We start from the raw sequence: 24,975 nt of genomic DNA, 5'->3' as shown, positions 1-24,975 counted from the left end.
AGCTGCCCCAAGATTTTAACTGTTTACTGCCTCCAGGAGGAAGCTCAGTTACTCATAACTGCACTTCGGGCTTGGATAGCAGCCAGCAGCAGTGACAAGGCGCCTAGATTACACTGGCTCAGGAAGTCTCCTCGCTAGCTCATATCCCTCCTCAAGTCCAACCCTGAAACTTCTATTGTTAGGTGAATCATTCGTCCCCCATAGGCTCTGCAGAAGACCATGTGTGTCTGTGGCTGCTCTAGAATCACTGGAGATTCCTGAGCTCTGTCGTAAGCCTGTGTGGCTTTGAGTGTTTTCACATCTCAGAACTGGGCATGAGGCAGCTAGCAGAAACTCATGGAAAAACCAAATGAGCCCTCTGACTTAGACTGGGGCATAGCTCAGTGGTAGAATACTTGCTTAGCAGGCAAAAGACTGCGGGATTTCCCACAACTGCAACCACAAACCACCTGGCTTCACTTGTTTCAAGATACTTGCTTTTAGTTGACTTTAAAAATCACTAATTTTGGAAAGCCACAAAGCTGAGCAACATATTATTCGTCTCCCACTAGCTGTGCTGTAGATAATACCTCGGATGAATGTGTCCACATGTTGACTTGAAGGATATCAGCTCCTAGAAGCCCTCCTCTTGGCTGCCTTATTTCCTCCTGTAATGCAAAGCAAGAAAGTACAGTTGGCTCTGCACCCATTGTTCTGCATGCATGGTCCCCACCAGCTGGAAATCAAAACTATCAGGAAAGAAGTTGTGTCTCTATGGACAGATACTTCTCTCATCATTGTTTCCTGGATCTTACAGTATTACAGAGAATGACAATGCCATTTCATTGTATAAGGTGTCAGAAGTCATCTAGTGAAATGGAAGTGATACAGGTAGAAGATATGCAGTGTTTAGATGCAATTACTCTGTCATTTTTGTGAGACTTGAGCATGTGTGGACTGTGGTGTTTTCGGCAGTCTGTGAACAAATTCCCCTTGGATTTCCTGTGACATTTCTGATTTCTGGAATTGAGAGTCTTCAGGACTGGAGTGTGAGTCAGCCCCCTGGGGATGTGGTAGGTGGGCAGTTGGAAATGTTGCGCAGAACTTCAGTATGGCTTGTAAGGCCACATCCAACACTACAAGCAGGAGCAGAGAAGGAAACCTTCTCTCCATGTGTGAAGCTTAACTCTTGTCTTATCCAAAATTATGCATGACTTGTGAAATCTTGCAGAAATTGAGTCATGCCAAGAAGTTTGGATGTTCTGGGGAGCAGGGGATGTCATTCTATTTTGTCTCTGCATTACGATGTGTTACTGGGTGGGAACTTGAAGATGTGCTTAGGCCATGGAGTCTCCTTCCATGGGAAGGGGCTTTTCAAAGCAGCCCTTGTCCCTGTTTCACCTGCTTCTCCAGGAGGACACAACAAAAATGTTCTCAGAAGTTGGTCCCTGATCTTGGTCTTCCAGCCTCCCAAGTTTGAGAAATAAAATCCATGCTATAAATTACCTAGTCTCTTGTATTCTGCCATCACAACACGAACAATGCCAAGAGAGTCAATCAGCAATCTCCCTGATATTTACATTGTGGTAGTCTACACCAAACACCTATTTTGTAACTGAACCATTTTTGAAGTGCACACTTAGTTGAATGTCATTAAGCATATTTGTGTTGTTGCCTAGCCATTGCCACCATGCATCTCCAGAACTCACATGGACATACTCTTGCCATCAATACTGAATTCGACTCCCCTCCCCAGGCCTAAGACTTCTACTTTATGTTTTTACGAAGCTGATTATTGGAAATCTGAGATAAGTGAAATCTTAAAAAAAAAAAATCTGTCTTTCTCTGAACACCATAATTTTTCAATGGGTGGAGTTCACCCCCACTCCTGGATATACCAAGTCCACTGCCAATTCTGCAGGGTCTCAATTGGACTCTGAGTGACAGTCAGTGGTGACTGTGCACATGAGCTGTCTGTCCATGTCAGTGAGCAGCTGTGATCCCAGGATCTAGGGTCTTGGGTCCCACCCAGCCTATGGGTCCCCTCCTGCCTCAGGTCTTTGCAGGCCAGTGTGTGCCAAGGCCCTGTGCCTGGTAGTTTCTGTTGCTGATTGGAGGATGTGTCTTGAGCAGGGGGCAGGGCCGTCTGGGTGGCCTAGAGGACTCTGGATTCAAGTGACCAGGCATTGTGTCATGGGTCATGATGGACTACAAGTAGAAACAATGCCTGGATTCTCCTGGGATCTGAGCAGGGCCAGACCATGTGCTGAGAATTGTTGTGGCTTCCTAATAAACAGGGCCCCAGGATCCCAGAGGAAAGGGCAAGTCCAGAGCCAGTGGAACCTCAGTGTCTTTGAGAGCACTTTCTGGGTTGGAGGCTGGGAAACATGGATGTGATGACTCTGATGTAGTAAAAAAAAAAAAAAAAAAAAAAAAAAAAGATAATACCTAATACCCCTGTCAAGTGGATCATGATGATCATGGTTATCTAGGTTACTTTTCTGGGACTTGAAGACTGCTTTTATTGAAACCATAGACTCTTCACTTGTGGCTGCACAGGTGTCTGATCTTTTGATATCAGAGGGCCAAATCTCCACCTTTAGATCACACTAATGCTAACATTTTCTGAGAAAAGGTCTTTTCCTTCCCATATCTTTCATTGGTGCATTATCATTATACACAATAGTGAGATTTATTGTTACATATTATTATGTTATATCCATGTACAATAGAACACTATAACTTGGTCAATATCATTACCCAGTTTTCTCCTTTCCCTCCCTTCCTGCCTACCCCTGGTCACTTTCCTCTAGCCTATTGGTCTCTCCTTCATTTTCATGAGACCCCCCCCATAAACCTTTCTTTTCCTTTTTCCTTCTCTATCTTCCACATATGAGAAAAACATACCACTCTTGACTTTATGAGTTTGGCTTCTTTTGCTTAACATAATACTCTCAAGTTCCATCCCTTTTACTGCAAATGGCATAGTTTCATTCTTATTAATGGATGAATAAAACTTCACTGTATATATAAACCATATTTCTTTATCCATTCATCCATTTATGGACACGTAGGCTGGTTCTTGGGTATACCAAGCCTTTGGTCTGTCTCTTTGAAACTCCCCTAGAGAGCTGTGATACTGGTCTTGGAATCAGCATCAAGTCCTCATTCCAGGGTATTAAAGATTAAACACCTGAGAAATGCTGAGGCAAGTACAGAAAACAAATTTTATGTAAAAGATAGAATAGAGATAGTAGTCTCCTCCAGAGAAGAATAGTTGGTACCCAAGAGAGTGTTGGGGGACGGTCTCGCTTTTTCACACAACCCCCACCTTATTTCTTTCCTGCCCCAAAGCAGAAAAAGAGTCACTCACAGGGTAATTGCTTATGCTGGGAAATGGGATCCTTCCTCCTTCCCCTCCCCTGGAGGTTTTAACAAGGGGTGAGGGGTGGTGCTACCTGGAGGTTAGCTTTAGCAACCCTATTTCCTTTTCTTTGAATTGATAATTAGCCCCCATCTTTCCTACCCAAACATTTATTATCTGTGCTGACTACCTGTCCATTATCCCTGTCTCAGTTGGATGTGTAGGTCAGTGGTAGAGCCCTTGCCTAGCATGCTAGGTCCTGGGTTTCATCCCCAGCATCACAAATTTAAAAATCTCCTTGGATTTTTTTCCCATATGTGATTCTCCTGAGTCATGCAGAGCTGTGATTCACAAACATAGATAATATTTATCCATCATACTGCAGAAATTAAGAAAAAACAGTTCATCAGACTGAGAAAAATAAATAGGTCACAATACTGAATTTGATTAATTGAAGATGTTGTACTTCACCTAGGCTGTGTCCTTTCCCTTTTTCTGAACTTGTCCTATCATATATAAAATAACACTAATAGTAGTAGGAGTGAGGGTATCTTAAAGAGTTACTTCTGAGTCAGTTGTCCAAATTCATTTTGCAATTTTTCTGGTAAAATCCCAGTCTGAGAGCCACCGAGAGTGAAGTTGCATCATTCTTCTGGGAACCAGCCCAGTACTTTACTAGCTAACTTTTGGGGGTAGACTCTGTGGACCCCTGGCCTGGGGTCACTATCAGCAAACTGGTCTCTAGCCCTACTTTTCTTCTAATTTAAGAAATCAGTTTCTTGAATTGCTTTAGTAATTAGATATTGCTGGCAAAACAATGGAAAAAAATGGAGAGAACAGAAGAGCATTAAAGACTTTAGGGATCATTGCTCTTAAACTCAATATATGACATTCCTTTATGGGGGTAGTGACTGACCTCCACAGGAAAGAGGAGGCATCCCAGGGCATCATACATGCTTTCCCTTTTCAAAGACAGGAGGATATATATATACAGAAGGCAAGACTGCCCACTGCACAGAAAAGGAGATAAGGCCTGTCTTGCTCAACACATAGCAAAGAGCCCAAAGGATGCCTGCCACAGGATGAAGAAACCTGGCTGAAGTCAGCTTGAACAATGCCTTCAGCTATGGGCATCCACTATCTAAGGAAATGCAACAGGGTCATTTACCCCCTAAGCTACAAAAGGTCTAGTCCTGGGTTACCTCCAGGTTCCTATTTATCTACCAATGAGATGTGGCCATAAGGCACAGGTACAGCCTTGATGCCCTCTTCTCAAACCACCCAAGCTTACAAGGCCAGAATTAGCTACTGTACCACCCAGGAACTTACTGGAGAGCCTGCAATGACTCAGGAATTTGACCACACTCTCCAACTATTGTTATAAATTCCTAACACAAGGGCATGACATTTTATGGGGCAAAATAGTTGGAATATTTGAACTGTGCTTTTTTGAATCACCATATCAGCCCTTTTAACAATACTACAAAATATGGCATAATATATCCCAAAGTAATTACAGAAATTAAACTTAGTTATCTTTTTAGGTTATGACCAAAATAGAAAAGAACCCACACCTAATAAATGAAATAAATCTCTTAAAATATGTAACAAATGTTCTCTCTTGTCCTAAGACAGAACATGATTTTCAAGTTTGGCTCAACTAAAGGTCCTAAACCAGCTGTTGTCTTGACAGTGCATGTTTTCTAACACTTGGGCAGTTGTCCAGCCCCTAGTCAAAATCTAGCTGTTTGTTAGGATACCACACATTCCAGGAAGCTGTACACACCTTCCTAAAGGGCACAATTATCTCATATCAGCCAGGGTGTGATAGCCACTAACATGCTAAGAGAGATGTGCCTCAGCAGCTCAGCAGGCCAAAGAGCCAGGGCAGGTGAGCCTTGCTGGGCACACAGGTGGGCCTAGGGACAGATGTCTTTATGCAACATTAGGGTACAAAGTGAAGGTAAGGGACTTCTTGGTTTTACTAGTGAGGTACAGACCTTTGAAGTAGGAAAGAATCTCAGAAATATCTACTCTCCTCAACATCTATAATTAAGAAAACCCAGACATGTTTTTCAACAATAAGTAGGGACTATAAACTCAGAACACTGTTCAAAGGAAGGAAAAAGACTTTTTCATTCTGTACCCAAAATGTGCCCCTCCCTTCAGGGACTGTTTGTGGTCAGGTTCTGAGAACAATACATCATTTTCTGTATAAACAATACACTATCTGCCTCACCAAAATCCTCCAGGGATCTCTTAAGTTTCAGGAGTCCTTAAAGCTCAATTCTTAATTTCACTTCCCCTGGGACACCCATTTGCTCAAATGGTTTCTACTTCTGCCTCATTGTTGAAAAACAGATGGATAAAGAGTGCTCTATTTCTGTTCCCTGATTGTCTGGGTGGAGGAATTTTACATGTCTCTTAGGATGAGGGACATCACTCCTCTCATGCATAAACTCAGAAAGATTATGTGACACCAAGTCTGCTCAAAAGAAACCACTGGGATCCAGCTTGACATAACTACAGCCATCTTGGTTGTAACCACAATTTTGCCCACCAGGTGAACCTGGTACACATCCAAAACCCTATAGGACAATTAAAGTTGTTAAGATGATATTCAACTGTGTCATGCTGGTGACTGATGCTCAGAGGGTATCTTTTGAAAAGAGACCAGATGCATTCTGGTTGGTCACAACCCATCTTTGTCTACTTTAACATACAGAACACTTCCTCTTGCCTTGAGATACAGGTATCTTCCTGTTTTGTTTCTACTCAAGACATATTTCTGTCTGTAAGTCCCAAATAAATTGTACTCTGCAATCCTGCCTCAGAGATGGGCAAGTCTATATTAATTTAGATCCATGATTTGAGAAGTCTGCTGTAAAGTTCTTAGCTCTCAAGAGAGACACTTGGGAAACCAGCTTCTTTCTCCTCTGAATATGGACAACCACCCTGGGATCTAGAAACTGACCTTAGGATGAGATCTTCACAGTGAACAGCCAAGCAGAGGCTGTAAGGACCATGTCCTTAATGATGACATCATTGAGCTGCAGAATCAGGTTGATCCACTTTCCATACATTTCTTTATGGCTTAAAAGCATTTGGGTTGGGCTGGGGATGTGGCTCAAGCGGTAGCGCGCTCGCCTGGCATGCGTGCAGCCTGGATTCGATCCTCAGCACCACATACAAACAAAGATGTTGTATCTGCCGAGAACTAAAAAATAAATATTAAAAATTCTCTCTCTTCCCCTCTCTCTCTCTCACTCTCTCTTTAAAAAAAAAAAAAAAAGCATTTGGGTTGGCAACTCCTTGGCGCTCAGATTCTTGACTCAAACTGTGAGATGATAAACATTTTAGTTTTGTATACATTGATGAAATGAATATGAGCATGTTCTTGCCAGACCCAGTCAAAATTAGAGCTGGAAAGTAATGAAGAAAGAGAGCTTATGTCTGCCTGTCTGAGATAAGTACTATTTCAGGGACTTTCCTTTTAGTTCTACATGCACCCTATTATTTGCCTGCCTACAATTTAGGCACAGATTTCTGTAACAAAATATATCTTTGCAGTACTGGGGAATGAACCTAGAGCTTGTGGATGCTAAGTAAGTACTCTATCACTGAACTTCACCCCATTCTTTTTGTGTTTTGTTTTGAGACAGGATCTTGCTAAGTTGCCCAGGCTGGGCTTAAACTTGCAATCATCCTGCCTCAGCTTCCCAATTCACTGGGATTACAGGCATGTGCCACAGCACCAGGCCAAAACTTATATGTAATAAACTTTGTAATAACTGAGAGAAGATGTTCTGGATCTTCCCAGCAAGGGTACCTTCGCCAATGAGCAGATGCCAACTCCTGCCTCAGGTTTCCAAGACCAGTGAATTTTGTTCCAAGTTACTTAAGCAAATTTCTCCCTTTTTACCTTTCAAAACTTCCCTTTGCCTCAACCTCCTTGAATATTCTCACAGTTTACTATGGCATGTGTGTTCCCTCAAATGCTTTGTTATTCCTAAATAAATATTATATTCTGGAGAATCTAATTATTATTTAGGTTTATAGTTTTGTTTTTTTTTAAAGACAGTCAAATCTTCAGATAGTCTGAAACCCCCTGACAAAGGAATACTTTCAAAAAGCCATTCTGAGATCAGCCTGAATTCTTTTGCCACAGACCTTAATTCCAGCTATACCCCTAAGCTTCTGTTTGCATTGTTTCAGGGAGGAACAAAACTTGTCAAGAAACCTGGATCATAAAGTTCATTATAAGCACCACCGAATTTGTATCCAATGTTTTCCACAATAGTCAGAGACCCTTTTCACTTATAGGCAAAATTTCTGCTAGTCACATTACTCCTTTTGCAAACAATAGTTAGTTTGTGCCACCTACCTCTGATGTGACCATCCAAGAGGGTTCCAGCACTGGAAATGTAGACTCCCCTCCATATTTGTATCCCCTGTACCCTTGAAGGGATCAAGCTTGATATATAACTTGGTCACAACCACCATCTTGCCCACCAGGTGATCCTGGCCTGCATTCTAAAGCCTTTAGAATCAATAGTCAAGACAGCTGAGTATTTCATACTGGCTATTGACACCCTGACTATTTCTTAACTATCTTAGTCACCTTTTTCATGTCTGTGACCAAAATACCTGACAAGAACATTTTTAGAGGAGGAAAAGTTCACTTGAGGCTCATGGTTTTAGAAGTCTCGGTCCACAGAGGGTAGACTCCATTGCTCTGTGCCTAAGATGAGGCAGAACATCACGGAGGAAGGGTGTGGCAGAGGAAATAGCTAGAGACATGACACCAGGAAGCAGAAAGAGGGAGACACTGCAGACCAGGCACAAAATATTTACCCGGAAAGGCACAACCCCAATATCCCTTCTCCTCCAGTTACTATCCTATCAGGGAATTAATGCACTGATGAAGTTCAGACTCTTATATTCCCATCATTTCACCTCTAAACTTTCTTGGATTGTCTCACATATGAGCTTTTGGGGGATACCTACTATCTAAACCATAACGTTAACTGATGTTTGACAAATTACTTTTTAAAAACAAAATCTCAGGTACATTTCATTTGTTTTGGGGTCATCTTTGTCTATTTATCTTAGCTTTCAAACCCAAGCTTATCAACTTTTGGACACAGGAATCCTCCTGACTTTACTATCATCAAAAACATCCTTCTGTCCACAAATCCCTAATAAAGTGCATTTTATACAATCCTAGATTTGTTTGCCTCTTTCTTCTACCTCTTAGATCCTCTATGCTTGGCAGCTGGTTTTCATACTCTGAGTTTTCCCAAAACAATCTTCTTTCCATAAGGAGACTAGCCAATTTCTGCAACTCTGGAATCATACCATCTGGGCTCAAACCTACAGAGGTAGCTTTGGTCAAGTTTAACTTCTCTGTTTTTCCAAAAAGAAAAAGTGATACTGATCTCAAAGGAGTTCAGAGGATTAATTTAAACCATACATATTCACGAGCAACCTTCATTTTCAACAGGCTAACTGCTGTCATGGATTATTATTACTTAAGAATTTAGTAGCATGCAAACAGTAACCCAGTAACTAAGAAAGCTATCAAGGGCTTAGAAGACACCTCTCTTTCCTCCAGATATTGTCTTTCTGTCTCATCCCTATCCCTTTATCATGCAGCTTCTTCCCCGACAGGTTCTTGAATAAACCACATGGTGCTAGATTTGAAGCTCAAACTAAAGGACCATTTTTCTCTCAATCTCCCATTTTTTCCCCTCTAAATATCCATTCTTCATATCTCAGCTCAAATTCTACTCTTACTCTTTCTTTCTTCCCAATCACTTCATAATCATTAACTTTCCCTTTTCCTCACTGCCCTTACCATTTCTCATTTATTCTAACATTATGGTATTTGGTAAGCTATATAAAGCATATGTGCATTTTTTAAAATACCTTTATTTTATTTGTTTATTTCTTTATGTGGTTCCGGGGATTGAACTCAGTGCCTCATGCATGCAAGGCAAGTGCTCTGCCACTGAGCCACAACTCTGACCCTGCATATGTACATTTTTAACAAGCTAATAAATACTTGTTAAAAATGAATTGGATTGAGAAATGGTTGTGAGGGACCAGGCCCAAGTCTAAGATGAGCTCAGATATGGCTGAATCAAAACCAATGATCTCTTTGCACTGGTTCCCTCCAGTTGTCACAAGAATCCCAGATTCCTTAGCATAGCTTTGTTGGTATTTCTTTGAACTTCTTAGTTTGTATTCACCTGTTGTCTTTTCTTTTTCTGTTATATACATTGCATGCATTCTATTTTGCATCCTTGATTGCATGGTTCTCAAATTTCATCTTTCATATAATTAGGCTCTTAGAACACTTCAGCCTGACCTCCCAATCACAGAGCAAAGCTGTGATTTTCTTTCATGTTATCTTCTTGAACTTGAGAGCAAATCTGTCTTTGAAACCTGCCACCACCACTCCCACCACTATTGCCACCAGCAACACCAACATCATGGCTAACTACTCATTCAGTGAAGGGACTGTGCTGAGCAGTGAGTATATATAATCTTTATGCTGTAGGGTTTTATAGAACAGAAACAGCAGTTAAATGAGATTGAGTAACTTGGCCCAACGTCATACATTTGATATATGACAGTCAGAATCCAAATGCACACTTGTAACTCCAAAACCAAAGAAGTCCCGGGGACCTTCTTGCTGATCCTGGAATAGGACAGGGTTACTCCTAGATATCTCTCAGAAGAGAGTGACTCGGTCATCCACTAGTAGATGTGGGAAAGTTTCTTTTGCCATGGCTGGTGGTGGTGAAGTCCATCCCTCAGTTGCTATCTGCCTTTCTCCAATTCTGTCTTCTCAGAAGCCTTCTCCTCCTCAAGAGGAGGAAATGGGCATAGGATATTTCTCCAATTAACTGGAACTTTCTCTCACTTCTGAAACATCTTTTATCATTTAGCCCTTTACTAACCAACAAGTACACTCTGGACTGTGTCATTGGTCCCAGAGCCAGGTCTGCCCTAATATATAACTTGGAAGATATTTCTATGGACCTGTCTCCTCTCCACCAAGGATTGCTCCATGCATTCATTATTTACTCTGCATCCATTTGATGCTTAATACTACAATCGGTGGAGGTCACAAAATAAGTATAAGATGTGACATGGGTCCTGCAGTTACCAGTCTTACATGCATAATATCTCTAGAACTTCACCTTTGTTTTCCAACTTCATGCATTTTTCTGCTTTCAGGCTCCAGCAAAGTTTTGCAATCATACGAACCAACACAAGGACCAGATCAGTAAGCTGAGGATAATGGAACCTCTCTTCAATGACATTGCTGAATTGCTAAACTTGAAAACGGCTTGTTTCCAGGTTTTGAGTTGCATAAGAAATGTCCTTATTGCTTTCCTCAAATATACCTTAAATCTTGCATATGCAAAATTATACTCAAGACCTTACCTGATCCTATCACAACAAACCTGACCCACCTCATGGTTCTTAGGTTTTGCTGCCAGCACCCAACCAGATGCACAAACCAGAAGTCCCAGGAGCATCCCTAACTCCTTTCTTTCTCTCACAACCCATGCCCCCCTTCCTTCACCATTTTTCATCCCGAGTATTTGATGCTTAATGCTACATTAATATTTCCACTGCCATTGTCTCTCACCTGGATTATGGCAATGGCCTCCAAACTATAACTCCTATATCTACTAATTTTTTCCTCCAATCCATTCTCCACACCAAATCCAGAGAAGCTTTTTTAAAAATCAGCTTTACTATGGTATAATTTACACACAATAAAATTCACATATTTTTAATGTCCAGATCAATGAGTTTTGACAAAGGTCTCCATTCATGTAATCACCACCCAATTAAGGCAGAGAATATTTCCAGCACCCCTAGGGAGTTTCTCATTTCTTTTTGCTCATTCTCTCAGTCATTGCTGATTCCAGGAAACTATAGATTTGATTTTTTAAAATAAATATTTTAATCCCTATGGATTAATTTTACTTATTATATAATTTCATATAATTGGAAACAGTAGGTAGTATGTCTGATTTATTTCATTCAATAAAATGTGAATGTCTACATTAGTAGCTTGTTCACTTTGATTGCTAAACAGTAATTTTATTGCTTGCCACAATAAATTTATCTTTTCACTGTAGATGAACGTTTGTATTGGTTCCAGATTTGGGGTATTTGATATTGTCATTTTGCCATCCTTTTACCAGCCAACCAGACCTTGTTATTTGAAATGCATCTTTGTAAGTATCACGTGAGTCTTGTTTTCATCCACTCTAATGATCTCTGCCTTTGGAGACCAGGGACAGGACTAATAGAATTATTAATGAGTTAAGAAGAACAAGCATTAAGTATTTATAAAGGTTTGCCTTCACCTCCCATTAAAATCTGGATGCCCACTGTTAACCCAGTGGTTCTTAAAGTGTGGTTGATGGAGCCCTAAGGTTTCACAAAGACCCTTTAGGGATTGTGTGAGGACAAAGTGATTTTCCTGATAGTGTTAGTATTCTTTCCCTTTTTCACAATTATTACTATGGCTTGTAAGTGTCCCTCAAGGCCCATATGTTTTAACATACCAAACCTTTAAGCTTGATCCCTAGTCCATGGTGCCAAGGAGAGGTGGAAGAACATTTAAGAGAGAAGCCTAGTAGAAGTCCACTCACTAGGGGTATGCCCTTGATGGGTATATTGGAATCCCAGTCCCTTCCTCTCCCCCTTTTTTTCAGTTTTTAGATGCTATTTGGTAAACCAGCCTCCTCCATCACATTCTGTGCTGCCACAAGCCCAAAGCAATTGGGTCAAGTAATTCTGGACTGAAACTTTTGAAACCATGAGCCAAAATAAACCTCTCCTCCTTCTAAGGAGATATCTGAGGTATTTTGTCACAGTGACAGAAAACTGACTAACACAACTGTCATGTGCACTGATAATGCAGAAGCATTAGTGGGTAAAACTGCTGGGACTTCAGCAAAAATCAAAGCAATGACACCAAGCCTGTACTAGCAGTTATGTTATTTTATTCCCCACTCACATTAAAGCAAACAAAAGCCAGTTTCATTCAAGAGTATGCTTGATGAAATGTTAAAAAAATTATTAATTTTTAAATTTCTCCATCCTTGTGTATATGACTTTATATTTTCTAGGTGGCAAAATGGGACTACATTTTGGTTTTCTAGCAAAAATGTACTTGTATAATTGTAAGAGTTACGAGCAGCCAGGTGCAGAGGTGCACACCTGTTATATAAACTACTCAGGAGGCTGAGGCAGGAGAATCACAAGCAGACATAACTCTTTTTAATTAATTTTTATTAATTAACTTCCTGATACACGTCTAGGACACTTTCTTTTTCTGATAGTTTTTGGCTGGTTTCTATGAGTACTTCTTCATATGAGAATTTCATAATTTCTTGTGAAGAACAAATTTCTCTACCATGATAGATCAAACTTTTTTTTACAGTTTCCACATACCCCACACCCAAATTCCCCTACTACTAATATCTTATGTTATTATAAACTTGTCACAATTATAAACCAATACTAATATGTTACTCACTAAATTCCACACTTGCTTAGATATCCTTGGTTTTTAATCTAGTGTCATTTTTCTGTCCCAGGATCCCATCAAGAACACATCATAATTCAGCCGTCTCTTTAGGTAACTCTGACTTGCAACATTTTTTTAAGGCAGTTTTTTTGTTTGTTTGTTTTGTATTTGATGACCTTGGCAATTCTGAATCGTACTGGTTAGGAAATTCACATGCCTTTTGATTGAAAATTGTGTTTTCATTATTAGACTGGGGTTATGGGTTTTGGTGTTTGTGGAGGAAAAACAGAGGTAACGTGTCATTTTCACCACATCTTATAAAAAGCACAGTCAACATGATTTAGCAAGTTGATGTTGACCTTGATCACCTGGATAACCTTGATCACCTGTGATCAGGTTTCTCCACATATAAAGAGTGAGAAGTTATGTTTTACCTGAGGATGAAATATCTACAAAAATTATTTTGGAATTCTTCAGGATGGGAGATTTGTCTATTTATCCCAAATTTATTTATTTACTCAATCACTTATTTACAGCAGTATAGACTCATGGGTATTCACTTTATACATTGAGTTATATTAAAATACTACTTTATTTTGTTGCCCAGATTTGTCCATTGGGAACCCTTCACTTGTGTCTCTTTGATGTGTTTTTTGTTTTATTTTGTTGTTTGGTGTTTTCAAGTATAAGATATTCATCTTATGTATTCTCTACCACAATTCTGGAATCAGCTGTTTCTCCAAGGATCCCTGGTTCCTTTTATTTGAAAATAGCATTAGAAACACAGATCTATTCATTTCCATCTCCTATTTTTACATTGGGTTACTTTCTTTCTTATCAATGTGCAGTATCTCTTTATACATTTTGTTTATACATTATAAATGTTTCCAGGAATTTAACTTTATCTTACAGAAGTAACAACATGACCACAGAATTATTTGTTTCAGCAAAAAAATGGAAAGAATATATATATGTATACATATATATATGTAATATATATATATATATATATATATATATATATATATATATATATATATAATATATAGTAGCATCCATACCTCAGAACACTATTAATCCATTTTTTAAATGAAGTAGTTCTAAATTACTTTAAAAGATGTCTACAGGATAATTTTGAAAATTAAAATGAGTTGAAAAAAAAACAGTACAATCCTAGTTATATGCACGTATTTCACACACGACACACACATTCACAAAGAATGTGAATGGATACACATCAAACAGTTCTAAAGGGTAGAATGTGAAGAGGAAAAGAGGAGTGCTTATATTTTACTTTATGCTTCTTTTTTTACTTTTTATAGTATTTGAATATGTTAAAAAGACTTTCACTTTTGCAGTGTAAAAACATTTAAGTGTGTGTGTGTGTGTGTGTGTGTTAAGAAAACAGATTAATTAAAATCAGCTACTACTGTGAACTTTCACTGTAAGTTTTGATCTCAGCATCTCCACAAGAGGCATGGCTGCCACCTTGTGGTGCAATGCTACCATGGAAAACCACTTACCTAAGCATTTCTGGACCTCAGTACCCTTGCCATTTGGGGCAAAAATATCACAATAGAAAGTCTTTACATGATAATTTTCTAAAGTTTGACTTGCTTCTTTTTTGGTGGAATGAGTGATCTCTATCCTCTGGGTATTCTCAAATAGATTTCTTTTCATAGCTTTGGGATATTCTGAGATTCAAAATTTTAAAAAAGATATTTATATTTTAGTTGTAGTTGAACACAATACCTTTATTTTATTTATTTATTTTTATGTGGTGCTGAGGATCGAACCCAGGGCCTCACACGCACTAGGCAAGCACTCTTACCACTGAGCCACAACCACAGCCCAAATATTACTACTTTCATTAACCAGGAAGCTGCTTAAAAGGACTTAAAAATGCAAGATGAATGAATAGGGCCTTCCCAATCTCTCCCAATCACACACACTTTCTCACTGTCCTCTGAATTCATACTGCATTTTCCTATAGCACTTTATTATTAAGTAAGCCCTTAGTAAATCTGATTTGTACCACAGACTATGTACATCCTTTCTCCCTATAGGATTCTAAGCAGATGGAAGCAAGAAATGCCTCCTGTACTTTTGCCTATCTATACCAAAGTGAACAAATGGAACTTTGATTCTTACTCCACCACATTCTATGACTTATCCTCCCCAATTATTTGCTAAAGAGGCCTCATCTTCCTCACCCTCTCTCTAGACTGATGGGAGACGCTGCCAAGCCTCCTGATCATCACTGCTGATTCCACACAAGTGAGGAACATCTGAACACCATCTTGGTGGCAGTCCATGCCACCCATCTGATCCTGTCTTTTCAAACTATTACTGACAATCTTCATGCTAAAAGTAAGAAACCTATTTGCTTCCAAAATTAAAATAATATTTCAGGTAAGGGAATAAAACCCACAACTTACCTGGGGTTTCCCTGTATGGTGAAGAGCAGCCATGGTTTCTTTCTCAAGTTACCCTTTCTGGGTAAAGGGCAGGGTCCCAAATGGCAGAGCTTGAAGGAAAAACTTAACAAAGATCCAGTTATTTTTATGTGTGTCAGACCTATTGCATTAGAAACAGATACTTATGATAATATGTGCCTCAGACATTGGCTGTCATATGGTTTAAAGGATTTTACAGATATCTAAAGCTTCAAAGATAATCTCAGAGGGCAGAATGAATGTTAATTTAGGAAACAATATGAGCATTAATGGGGTTCAGGATCTGCATGAGCCATTGTTCTAAGAATGAGATTCCTTGTGATTAACCAAACAAATAAGATCAAAAAGTAATACTTACTAATAGGGCTGGAGAAAAACTCTAGTCTCTGGGGTGACAGGCCAATTACATTGATCTGATCATTATATGTTATACAGAAGTATTGAAATGTCACACTGTACCCCATAAATATAAATTACTATGTCAAATAAAAAAAAAACTTTAAAGACTAGCAGCCTCAACTCCTTTATTCAAAAATGGAAAAACTGTCTTAATTTTGTGCTTACTTCAAAAGCACATATACTCAAATTGGAAAGATACAGAGAAAATTAACATGACCCCTGCTAAAGGATGACACGCAAATTTGTGAAGTGTTCCATATTTTTTTGTCTGTGTATTTCTCTTCCACAATATGAAAGCAATTTCAGCACAAGTAGACTGTGTAAATATTTCATTTTATTGTGGCTATATTTTTATCTTGCATTATGACTCTTAAATTTTATAGCAGCTTTAAAGTTTAAATTTCTGTGGAATCTTTCACTAAATTTAGAACTTAATTATCTCACGAGTTGTCTAACTTTTAGAACAAGGAAAAGCCACAGAGGCAAAAAAAAAAAAATAGGGCTGAGGGTGTGGCTCAAGTGGTAGCGTGTTTGCCTAGCATGCGTGAGGCACTGGGTTCGATTCTCAGCACCACATAAAAATAAAATAAAGATATTGTGTCCTCCTAAAACTAAAAAATAAATATTTTTTTAAAAAGTAGTGCCCATTTTAGCAGTCAAAATCACAGAGGTCTTCAGCCACCATATCCTAAGTATTCCAGGTCCAGGATAAGACTGTGGCCATCTACTATGATTTTAATATCTTCTTCAAAACTCACATTTAAATTTAAATGCTCTGATGACAGTATTAAGAGGGGACCTTTAAGAGATGATGTGGTTGTTATCAAAGAAATAGGATAGTTATTGCAGGAACAGGCTCCCGGTAAGAGGATAAATTCAATCCCCATCCTCTATCTCATGTACTAGCTTTTCTTTCTGCCTTCCTCCATGTAATGATGTATGTGGCAAGGCGACCCTCATGAGCTGCTGAAGAGATAGTGCTGCCAATCCTTGGACTTCCCAGCTTCTAGAACTGTGAGCCAAATAAATTGCTGTTCAATGTGAATTACCCAGTCTATGGTATTCTGTTAGAGAAGCAGAAAATAGAATAAGACACTATCTGTCCCACTACACACATGATCCACAAAGTTGCATTGTGTCAACTCACTCATCCTGCATCCTAAGCACTGAGTACTGTGTATCTGTGCAGACAGCAGGCCCAAAGCATTGTGAATGAATCAATGAATGATCCACTAATTCCCTATGTCTGATTCAATGCCTATCAAGGAATTTTCTGTTTACTGTCTATTTCTCCGTTTTGGTTTTTTGCCTACAAGGAGAAATACTGCTGATCATATTAACTTTAAGCAATTCTTTGAACTTATTTCTGGGTTGTAGGGTAACATGCTATCTATTTAATTCTACATATATTAATTCTACAAATATAAAATAATTCTGTATTTTCCTAATATTCTACAGTTTATTTATTTCTTTAATCTTCCCTCACACTCTATTCCTCTACTCCCACCTCTTATCCACAAAAGCAATAGTTAAAGCCCCTTGTAGATTTGTTTGAGGAATCATTGTAGCCTTCAGTCATCATAAACAGCACAGTATTTCACAATTTTGAAAAATCCATGCCTTTTAAAATCCTTTCTCATTCAACACTAGCTCTGGAGTTTTCCTGTTTTCAAATCCTTGCTCTGTGTGACCACAGCAAAGTTTCTTCTGTGCTTCAGTTTCCTCACTTAAAAAAAAAAAAAAAAAAGGTGGGGGGTGGGCAGGAATAATGGTACCTACCACATAAAATTGTGCATTAATATAAAGGGTCCAAACCAGTACTTGGTACAGAGTAAATATTCAGTAAAAGTCATTTAATTATCAGTTCATTTTTATTCTCAATACCTTCTACACATCAATATTAATCAAGACTTTATGCTTTTTTCTATTCCTTGTTCTATGAAGACAAAAAGTATAATCAATATTTGGTGATACTCCCAAACCCCTACTTCCCCCCAAAATGCCTACCAGCTCTCTATACTGGACAGAGGCAATCAGCAGCAGGTAAGGTGGAAATAGGAACTCATAAGTCCCAAGGCCTTGAGAAACCAGAGGGGCTGAGGGCAGGATGTTATAGGAAAGCCAGAAATAATCAGGAATAAGGACAGACTATGGAAGCCCCCCCGCCGTGTGTGTGTGTGTGTGTGTGTGTGTGTTTAACAACTGAGACATATCCCTAGCCCTTTTTAAAAAATATTTTTTAGAGACAGGGTCTCACTAATTTGCTGAGGCTGGCTTTGAACTTGTGATCCTCCTGCCTCAGCCTCCTGAGCCACTGGGATTACAGGCATCCGCCACCACACCTGGCAAGGAAGCCCTTCTAATCTGGATCACCCCACTGTATTTCCTTAAATGAGAGAGTACTTTTTAAGAGGGAACTGAGAAGCAGCCAGGAAGTAGTCCCTAATTATTTCAGAACCAGGTAGCAGGGCCATGGACTCTGCAGATACAGATATAACTGCCCTCATGAAAGGTTCAAAGGCCCTGAACTCCCCCATGTACTACCATGCCAAATAAAATCATCAGCTTCTCCCTGTCCACTTTTTTATCTCCACCCAGAGTGTGACTTGCCCTCTCTCTCATCTTTCAGAGAGGAAGCCAGTATAATGAAAGAAAGTATAGAAAGTAGATATTTTCTTGGAGCTTCAATTGAAAAGGGAATGATATCAGAAAATTAATACCAATTATCAAGCACTCACCATTTACCAGGTGTTTTCCATAAATCACTTTTTATATATTATGAAAGAAGTGACTTGTCCAAGATTTCAGAGTTACCCACACACATTTTACAAAATGGCTGTAAAGAAAAAGCAAATTATGTGTGTTCCTGTAAGATGCCCAGATAATGGTAGAGTCCTCTCTCATATTTCTTACCTCTGTTCTGAAGTTTGTGGGCCCAATCCTCTACAATCACAGCCTTTGCACCACCACTTGAATAGAGTAACCATTCCCAAGTCTTCCACTTCCTTTCTGAGAATTTCCACCATTCTCCCAGAAATCCTGGCAAAAGATTCTGGACTGAATTTTTCTTTTTCGTTATATATTTTTTTTCTATTCTCTGAGATCCTGCTCAAAGCAAACAGGGAGTCTGAAGCAGTATCTTTTGAGATAAGGCTAAATTTAAGAACTTCATAGGCTGGAGTTGTAGCTCAGTGGTACAGCACTTGCCCACCACGTATGAGGCACTGGGTTTGATCCTCAGCACCACATATAAATAAGTAAAATAAAGGTCCATGGACAACTAAAAAAAAATATTTAAAAAGAAAGAATGAACGAACGAATAGAAGCCACTTAGTCTTCAGGAAGCCTCAATACCTTTACCCAGGGGCTCTGCAGAGAAAGATACCTAGGAATATAAAACAATTACAAAGGTAAAGATACTGTAATCAACAAGCCCCATTAATACATAAGTGTAAGAAGACCTGATGGAAAATGCCCTGCCGGAAATGAGGGCACCTGTATTCTATGTGCCAGTGGGTGACCCGGAACAAGGCACTTTTCCTTCCTGTATTTCAGTTTCTTTGTATGTGCAAACGATGAGATGGATGTCTACTACTGAAGAGACACCGCTTTCCGCAAATGATTATGAATGTTCTCCTACATTCAGCCCCTCCCACATCTTTAAAAAACAAAACCAAACAAACAAACAAAAAAATGTTCCACCACAGGGTAGTCTGCAGGGACACATGGGTGCGCGCGGCTTGATCTCTGACCTGCCCCCAAACACTGGGAGCCTCGGACTCCACCTGCCTCACCTTCCAGCCAGGCGGTATGGACCCTTAACCCATTTCTGGGCAAAGGACCCAGAGGTAATTCAGGATGTGAAACACACATACCCCATTGTCAGGCACACACAAAACCCAGAGAAAACTCCAGAGGAGAAGGGGTGGGTCAAGGTGGCCAAGCCTACATGGACACCAACCCAGCTCCAGAAGAAGAGACTATGGTCAGATCAGCGGGCCTGGGAAGAGATCCAGCGGAAAAGCCCAGCATCTGCCCCTTCCAGCTCCAGACACTCTGAGGGTATCTGCCGGGAAAGAGCCCAGCTCGCAAAAGGGAACGGAAGCGGAAGTCGGCGCAGAGGCTCCTGGGAAATGTAGTCCGGCTCCTTCGGCTGCCGGACTTGAACAGCTGCGACCCCGCTAAATTGAGACCTCGGTAACCCTCAGCTGTCTCTGAAGGCCGAGAGGAGCCCTCCTGTGGCCCCGAAAGCACAGGTTGTCGTTGGCTGTCGGGAAAAGGCGGACTAGAGCCATTGGGAGCGTTTAATGAACCATGAAGGACAATTCAGAGTGTTTTAGGAGGAAAAGATAGGAAGTCAGAAATTGTGGATTTTGTCCCTTTGGTCGCTGACCACAGAATAAGCTGGACTGCAGCATTCCTTCAGAGTCTGCCACAATCTCGGAATTATGCACCAAGCTCTCGCGTTATGGTTGCCATTGCACACATCAGCTGGCCCATTCATTCTACAGCGGATCCCACCTTTTGCCCAGGACACAGTCCTTTCATGGCTATCTGGGTTTCCGTCACAGAAGAACTGGGTTCTGATTCATGGAGAGGTGGGGCTTCCCTAGACCATCATTGCACCACCATGTTTTATGTCTCTGTTCAGAAAAGTGTTCCCTTATTTGTTATGTCCTGTTTCCTAGACACTTTTATATTGATCATAGTCCTCCAAATACCTAAGTGATTGGATTTTTGTGTGCCCAGGTTCAGTTAATTAAGGATACATTCCGCATCCAACCCCTTGATGGTTCTACTGAAAAGAGAATGAAGATGGTTGAATTCTTGGTCTCTTCTTTTTCTCTTCCGGAATCAGGAGACATCTGCAGGACACGTACAATTTTTTAGAATAGGCACACTTTGCAAAAGCCTCCACCACCAATTTAACCCCTGAGGTGAAGCTGTACCTGAGTTCAGTCTATCCTGTCTTTATAACTGTCTTTGAAAGCATTTTTCTAGCCAGAATGCTCTGGGCATCACAAAGATACTACGTACGGAAAGCAAAACTTCCAAGCTGCGATTTTCTTTCATGTTATCTTCTTGAACTTGAGAGCAATCTGTCTTTGAAACCTGCCACCACCACTCCCACCACTATTGCCACCAGCAACACCAACATCATGGCTAACTACTCATTCAGTGCAGGGACTGTGCTGAGCAGTGAGTATATATAATCTTTATGCTGTAGAGTTTTGTAGAACAGAAACAGTAGTTAAATGAGATTGAGTAACTGGCCCAATGTCATACATTTGATATATGACAGTCAGAATCCAAATGCACACTTGTAACTCCAAAATCAGAGAAGTCCCGGGGACCTTCTTGCTGATCCTGGAATAGGACAAGGTTACTCCTAGATACCTCTCAGAAGAGAGTGACCCGGTCATCCACTAGTAGATGTGGGAGTTTCTTTTGCCATGGCTGGTGGTGGTGAAGTCTGTCCCTCAGTTGTTATCTGCCCTTCTCCAGTTCTGTCTATTCAGAAGCCTTCCCCAGGCAGCTTGGAAGACTGAGGCACTAGTATTGTAAATTCCAGGCCAGCCTCAGCAACTTAACAAGACTCTCAGCAACTTAGCAAGAATCTGTCTCAAAGTAAAAAAATAAAAAGGACTGGGGATGTGGCTCAGTGGTTAAGTGCCCCTGGATTCAATCCCTAGTACAAAGGAAAAGAAATGCTGAAGCCTCTACAATTTGGGGTTCAGTGATGGAGCTGGAAATCCCAAAGGACACTCAACCAGCTGGACTTCCCCCCTCCACCACAAGAAAAGCCCCTAAAGTCCTCTGGAGTCTAATGATTTATTAAAAATGTTTGGAGTAGTAGATGAAACAGGAATATCAAAGTGTTGATAGTTGTTGACCCTGACAGATAAATGAAGACTCACTATGCCTTTTGTGTATGTTTGAAAATTTCCATGAAGTAAATTTCAACAATAAAAAGTTCATTAAAAAATAAGGCAGGTTAGAATCTACGTTTCCTATGCTCAGAGTTTTCGTTAGACTTGCTTCCCTTTACAAGCTGAAATCCAAAGTATATACTATTTGAGTAATTATGTAATCTACTTAGTGCTACATACCTTTTTTTTTTCTTTCTTTCTTTTTTTTTTTTTTTTTGGTACCAGGAATTGAACTCAGGGGCACTTGACCACTGAGCCACACCCCCAGCCCTATTTTGTACAATTTTATTTAGGGCTCACTGAGTTGCTTAGAACCTTGCCATTGCTGAGGCTGGCTTTGAACTTAGGATCCTCCTGCCCCAGCCTCCTAAGCCCCTGTAAATACAGGCATGAGCCACCAAGCCTGGTTATACCATTTTTTAAAGAAATAAAACAGAAAAGAAGAAAAAACACTGGAGTGCATTATATGTAGTGCAAATAAGTAGTTGTTAAATGAACTTTTGCTTTTTTGCATGTGTATACTTGGTTGCAATGTAAAGTGTCTGTGGGCAGGGGGTTAGGTGTTTCTTCAGGTAATGGTCAAAGGAGTTTGTCAATTATTGCTATAATGATCCAGTCTCCAACCTCATAGCCTATCCCTTGTGTACTATCACTCACCTTTCCTCTTCCCCCATATTTCAATACACTCCAGCCTCTTTGCTATTCCACATGCCATGCTCCACCCTCATATATTTACTTAGCTTATTCCTTCATCTTCATCATATCTCTGCTTAAATGTCACCTTGAACATAATGTCTTTCCTCCTACACCCTATCAAAAAAGCTATATAATATCACTCACCATCTTATAATTTCCTTATAACACTTATCTCCACTTGACATTATATATTTATATATTTATTTGCTCTTTCTCTACCTCCACTCCCAATATAAGCTCTTTTGTTTTGATCAATATATCCTAAGTAAGCACTTACTAAATACTTGTTTTGCCTATGTATTCCTTTATTAGGCAACTTATAAGTTCTTTTTGTTGAGCATGTAAGTGTCATCTTAAATTTTTTTATTATGATATAAATGTCAGACATGCAAAAGAATACATAATGCTTAAAAATAATAAAGCAAATGCCCATGTAGCCACTTCTTGGATGATAATCCAAGTAGTGTCATATTACAGATAGCATATTACTTTCTGTTGGTGTAGAGAGAAATGTTATTGACATTAGTAAACTGACTTTTAATATGGAAACTTTGTTAAACTTTTTTTTTATAGTTTTAATTATTTGTTGACTCTTTCAGGTTTTTCAGGTAGATAATTATCTCAGGGTCTATCACCAGGACATAAGTAAATTTAAAAAATATATATATATATATATCCACATATTTATATGTGTGTAGATACACACATATATAACGAGTTTATTTAATATGAGTCCACTTGATCCTTACCTGCATAGTTCATTTAATCTTCCCAATTACTCTATAAAGTAGGTATTATTTATTGTCTCTTCTTTACAGATGAGAGAAATTCAAGTATAGAGAGGTTAGGGAGGTCAAAGAGCAAGCAACAGAGCCAAATTTTAAATTTAAAACCTGGTCACCTTGCTTTAGGATCTACAGAGATTGCCTGTCAAATGACTGCTATACAAGTTTTGTCTATTGTCTTTCAGACTTCTAGCCCCAACCCTTCTTTGTTTGCTTGTTGCTACCGTATGGGATGGGTCCTCCTGTACTATATTAAACAACAGCAGCTTAAAGAGAACATTCCTAAGCTTCTCTGTTAAATTCACATTTTCTCTAAGCTTTTGGTATATAAAGTTTATCAAATTGAGAAAGTAATCTTGGTAATTTTAAAAAGTTAGTCATTAAAAGATCACGTAGTTTATCAAATGATTTTTGTTTTTACCAAGTTTTTTATTTGACTTTTCTCCTTTAGTGTCCTTTAATTTCGGAGGGGGGACCAGAGATTGAACGCAGGGGTACTTAACCACTGTGCCACACCCCCAACCCTTTTTATTTTTTTAAATTTTGAGACAGGGTCTTGTTTCATTGCTTAGAGTCTTGCTAAATATAGCTCAGTGGTAAAGTGCCCCTGAGTTCAATCCCTGGACATGGGCAGTGTGGGAACCTTTTATGAGATAAAGAAACTTTATTCCTTGAATGGTTGGTAGATATTTTTATAGTATAGCCTCATCATTTTCACCTGAGACTTGTATACCTTATTAATCTATCCACTGAATGAGTTTGTGAATCTATTGGTTTTGTGCATCACCCAGACAGACTGCGGCATTTGTGCACATTACTTTACCAGTTTTGACCATTTATTATTTTTATATTTTTTGCTTCTTTGGCTTAATCAAAGAAACAATGCTTTATATTGATCTTAAGTTAAAATAAAAATATTGATTAATACTAATAAGTTAAGACAAAAATATAAGTTAAAATAAAAATATTTTAAGTAAATACATTTTTAAAATATAGCTTCAAAAAAATTTAAAATTGCATATGAGGCTTGTATTATGTTTCTATAATCTATAATACATATAGAAACAGGTTTAGATGTTAATTATTTTAAATTCATTGAGACAGCTGCGCTTTAGCATATGGTCACATTTTCTGAAAAATGCATGTGTGCTAGAAAAGAATATGTACTCTGTTTCATGAGAAGTGACATAGATTTATTACTTTGAAATTCTTACTATTAGGATGTCTAAAATTCTCCATCCTTTTATCTACTTTATCAGTTTCTCAGAAATTATATAAAAGTTTTCTATTATGAATACTGATTTATCTATCAGTTCACTAAAATGCTTTCTTGATCTCTCATTCTTTTTATAAGTACAAATGGATCCAGATGCTAAGTACAGTAAAAATATTAGAAATAATATATAGGAACTCTGAGAATAGACAAAGGAAGATGGAGTAGATAGAAAGAGAATTCAAGACTGGAGGAACATTATGATAGCAAAGCATCTTACTTCCCCAACCCTAGTGGTAGAAGGTACTGCAGCCCCAGGGACAATTCCAGGTGAACTGGCAAGGATTGGTGAGGAGGACAATTGAAAAGCCTGCTGACAATAAGCAGCCAGAGGAAGTATTTTTCTTCCTAACCAAGACTAAGATATCTCCCATCCAGAATACAGGTAAACGAGCAGCATCAAAAAAAGGGTATCCTACCACAGCAATTACTGACTCAGCCATAGCTGGGAATTCCCACTCTCCTAGACACACACACACACACACACACACACACACACACACACCTAGAAATACCAAGTAGTTGGATAAT

The 24,975-nt window shown here is 39.2% G+C and overlaps 1 long non-coding RNA gene and 1 other non-coding gene across 2 annotated transcripts; one reads left to right on the top strand and one right to left on the bottom strand.

Annotated features, from left to right (window-relative positions):
* Window positions 1–573: 573 nt before the first annotated feature.
* LOC113197190 (uncharacterized) lies at window positions 574–18,578 on the bottom strand. The gene is made up of 3 exons (XR_003302655.2): window positions 18,499–18,578; window positions 15,344–15,445; window positions 574–647 (listed from the first exon to the last, which is right to left on the bottom strand). It is a non-coding gene; the product is annotated as an uncharacterized LOC113197190 (long non-coding RNA).
* LOC113197199 (U6 spliceosomal RNA) lies at window positions 15,918–16,024 on the top strand. The gene has a single exon (XR_003302656.1). It is a non-coding gene; the product is annotated as a U6 spliceosomal RNA (small nuclear RNA).
* Window positions 18,579–24,975: the final 6,397 nt, after the last annotated feature.

This window comes from Urocitellus parryii, chromosome 7 (assembly GCF_045843805.1).
Source record: "Urocitellus parryii isolate mUroPar1 chromosome 7, mUroPar1.hap1, whole genome shotgun sequence".
Lineage (NCBI taxonomy): Eukaryota > Metazoa > Chordata > Mammalia > Rodentia > Sciuridae > Urocitellus > Urocitellus parryii.
Note: the sequence above shows the minus strand (reverse complement) of the source record. Positions and strands in the feature narration are given on the sequence as shown.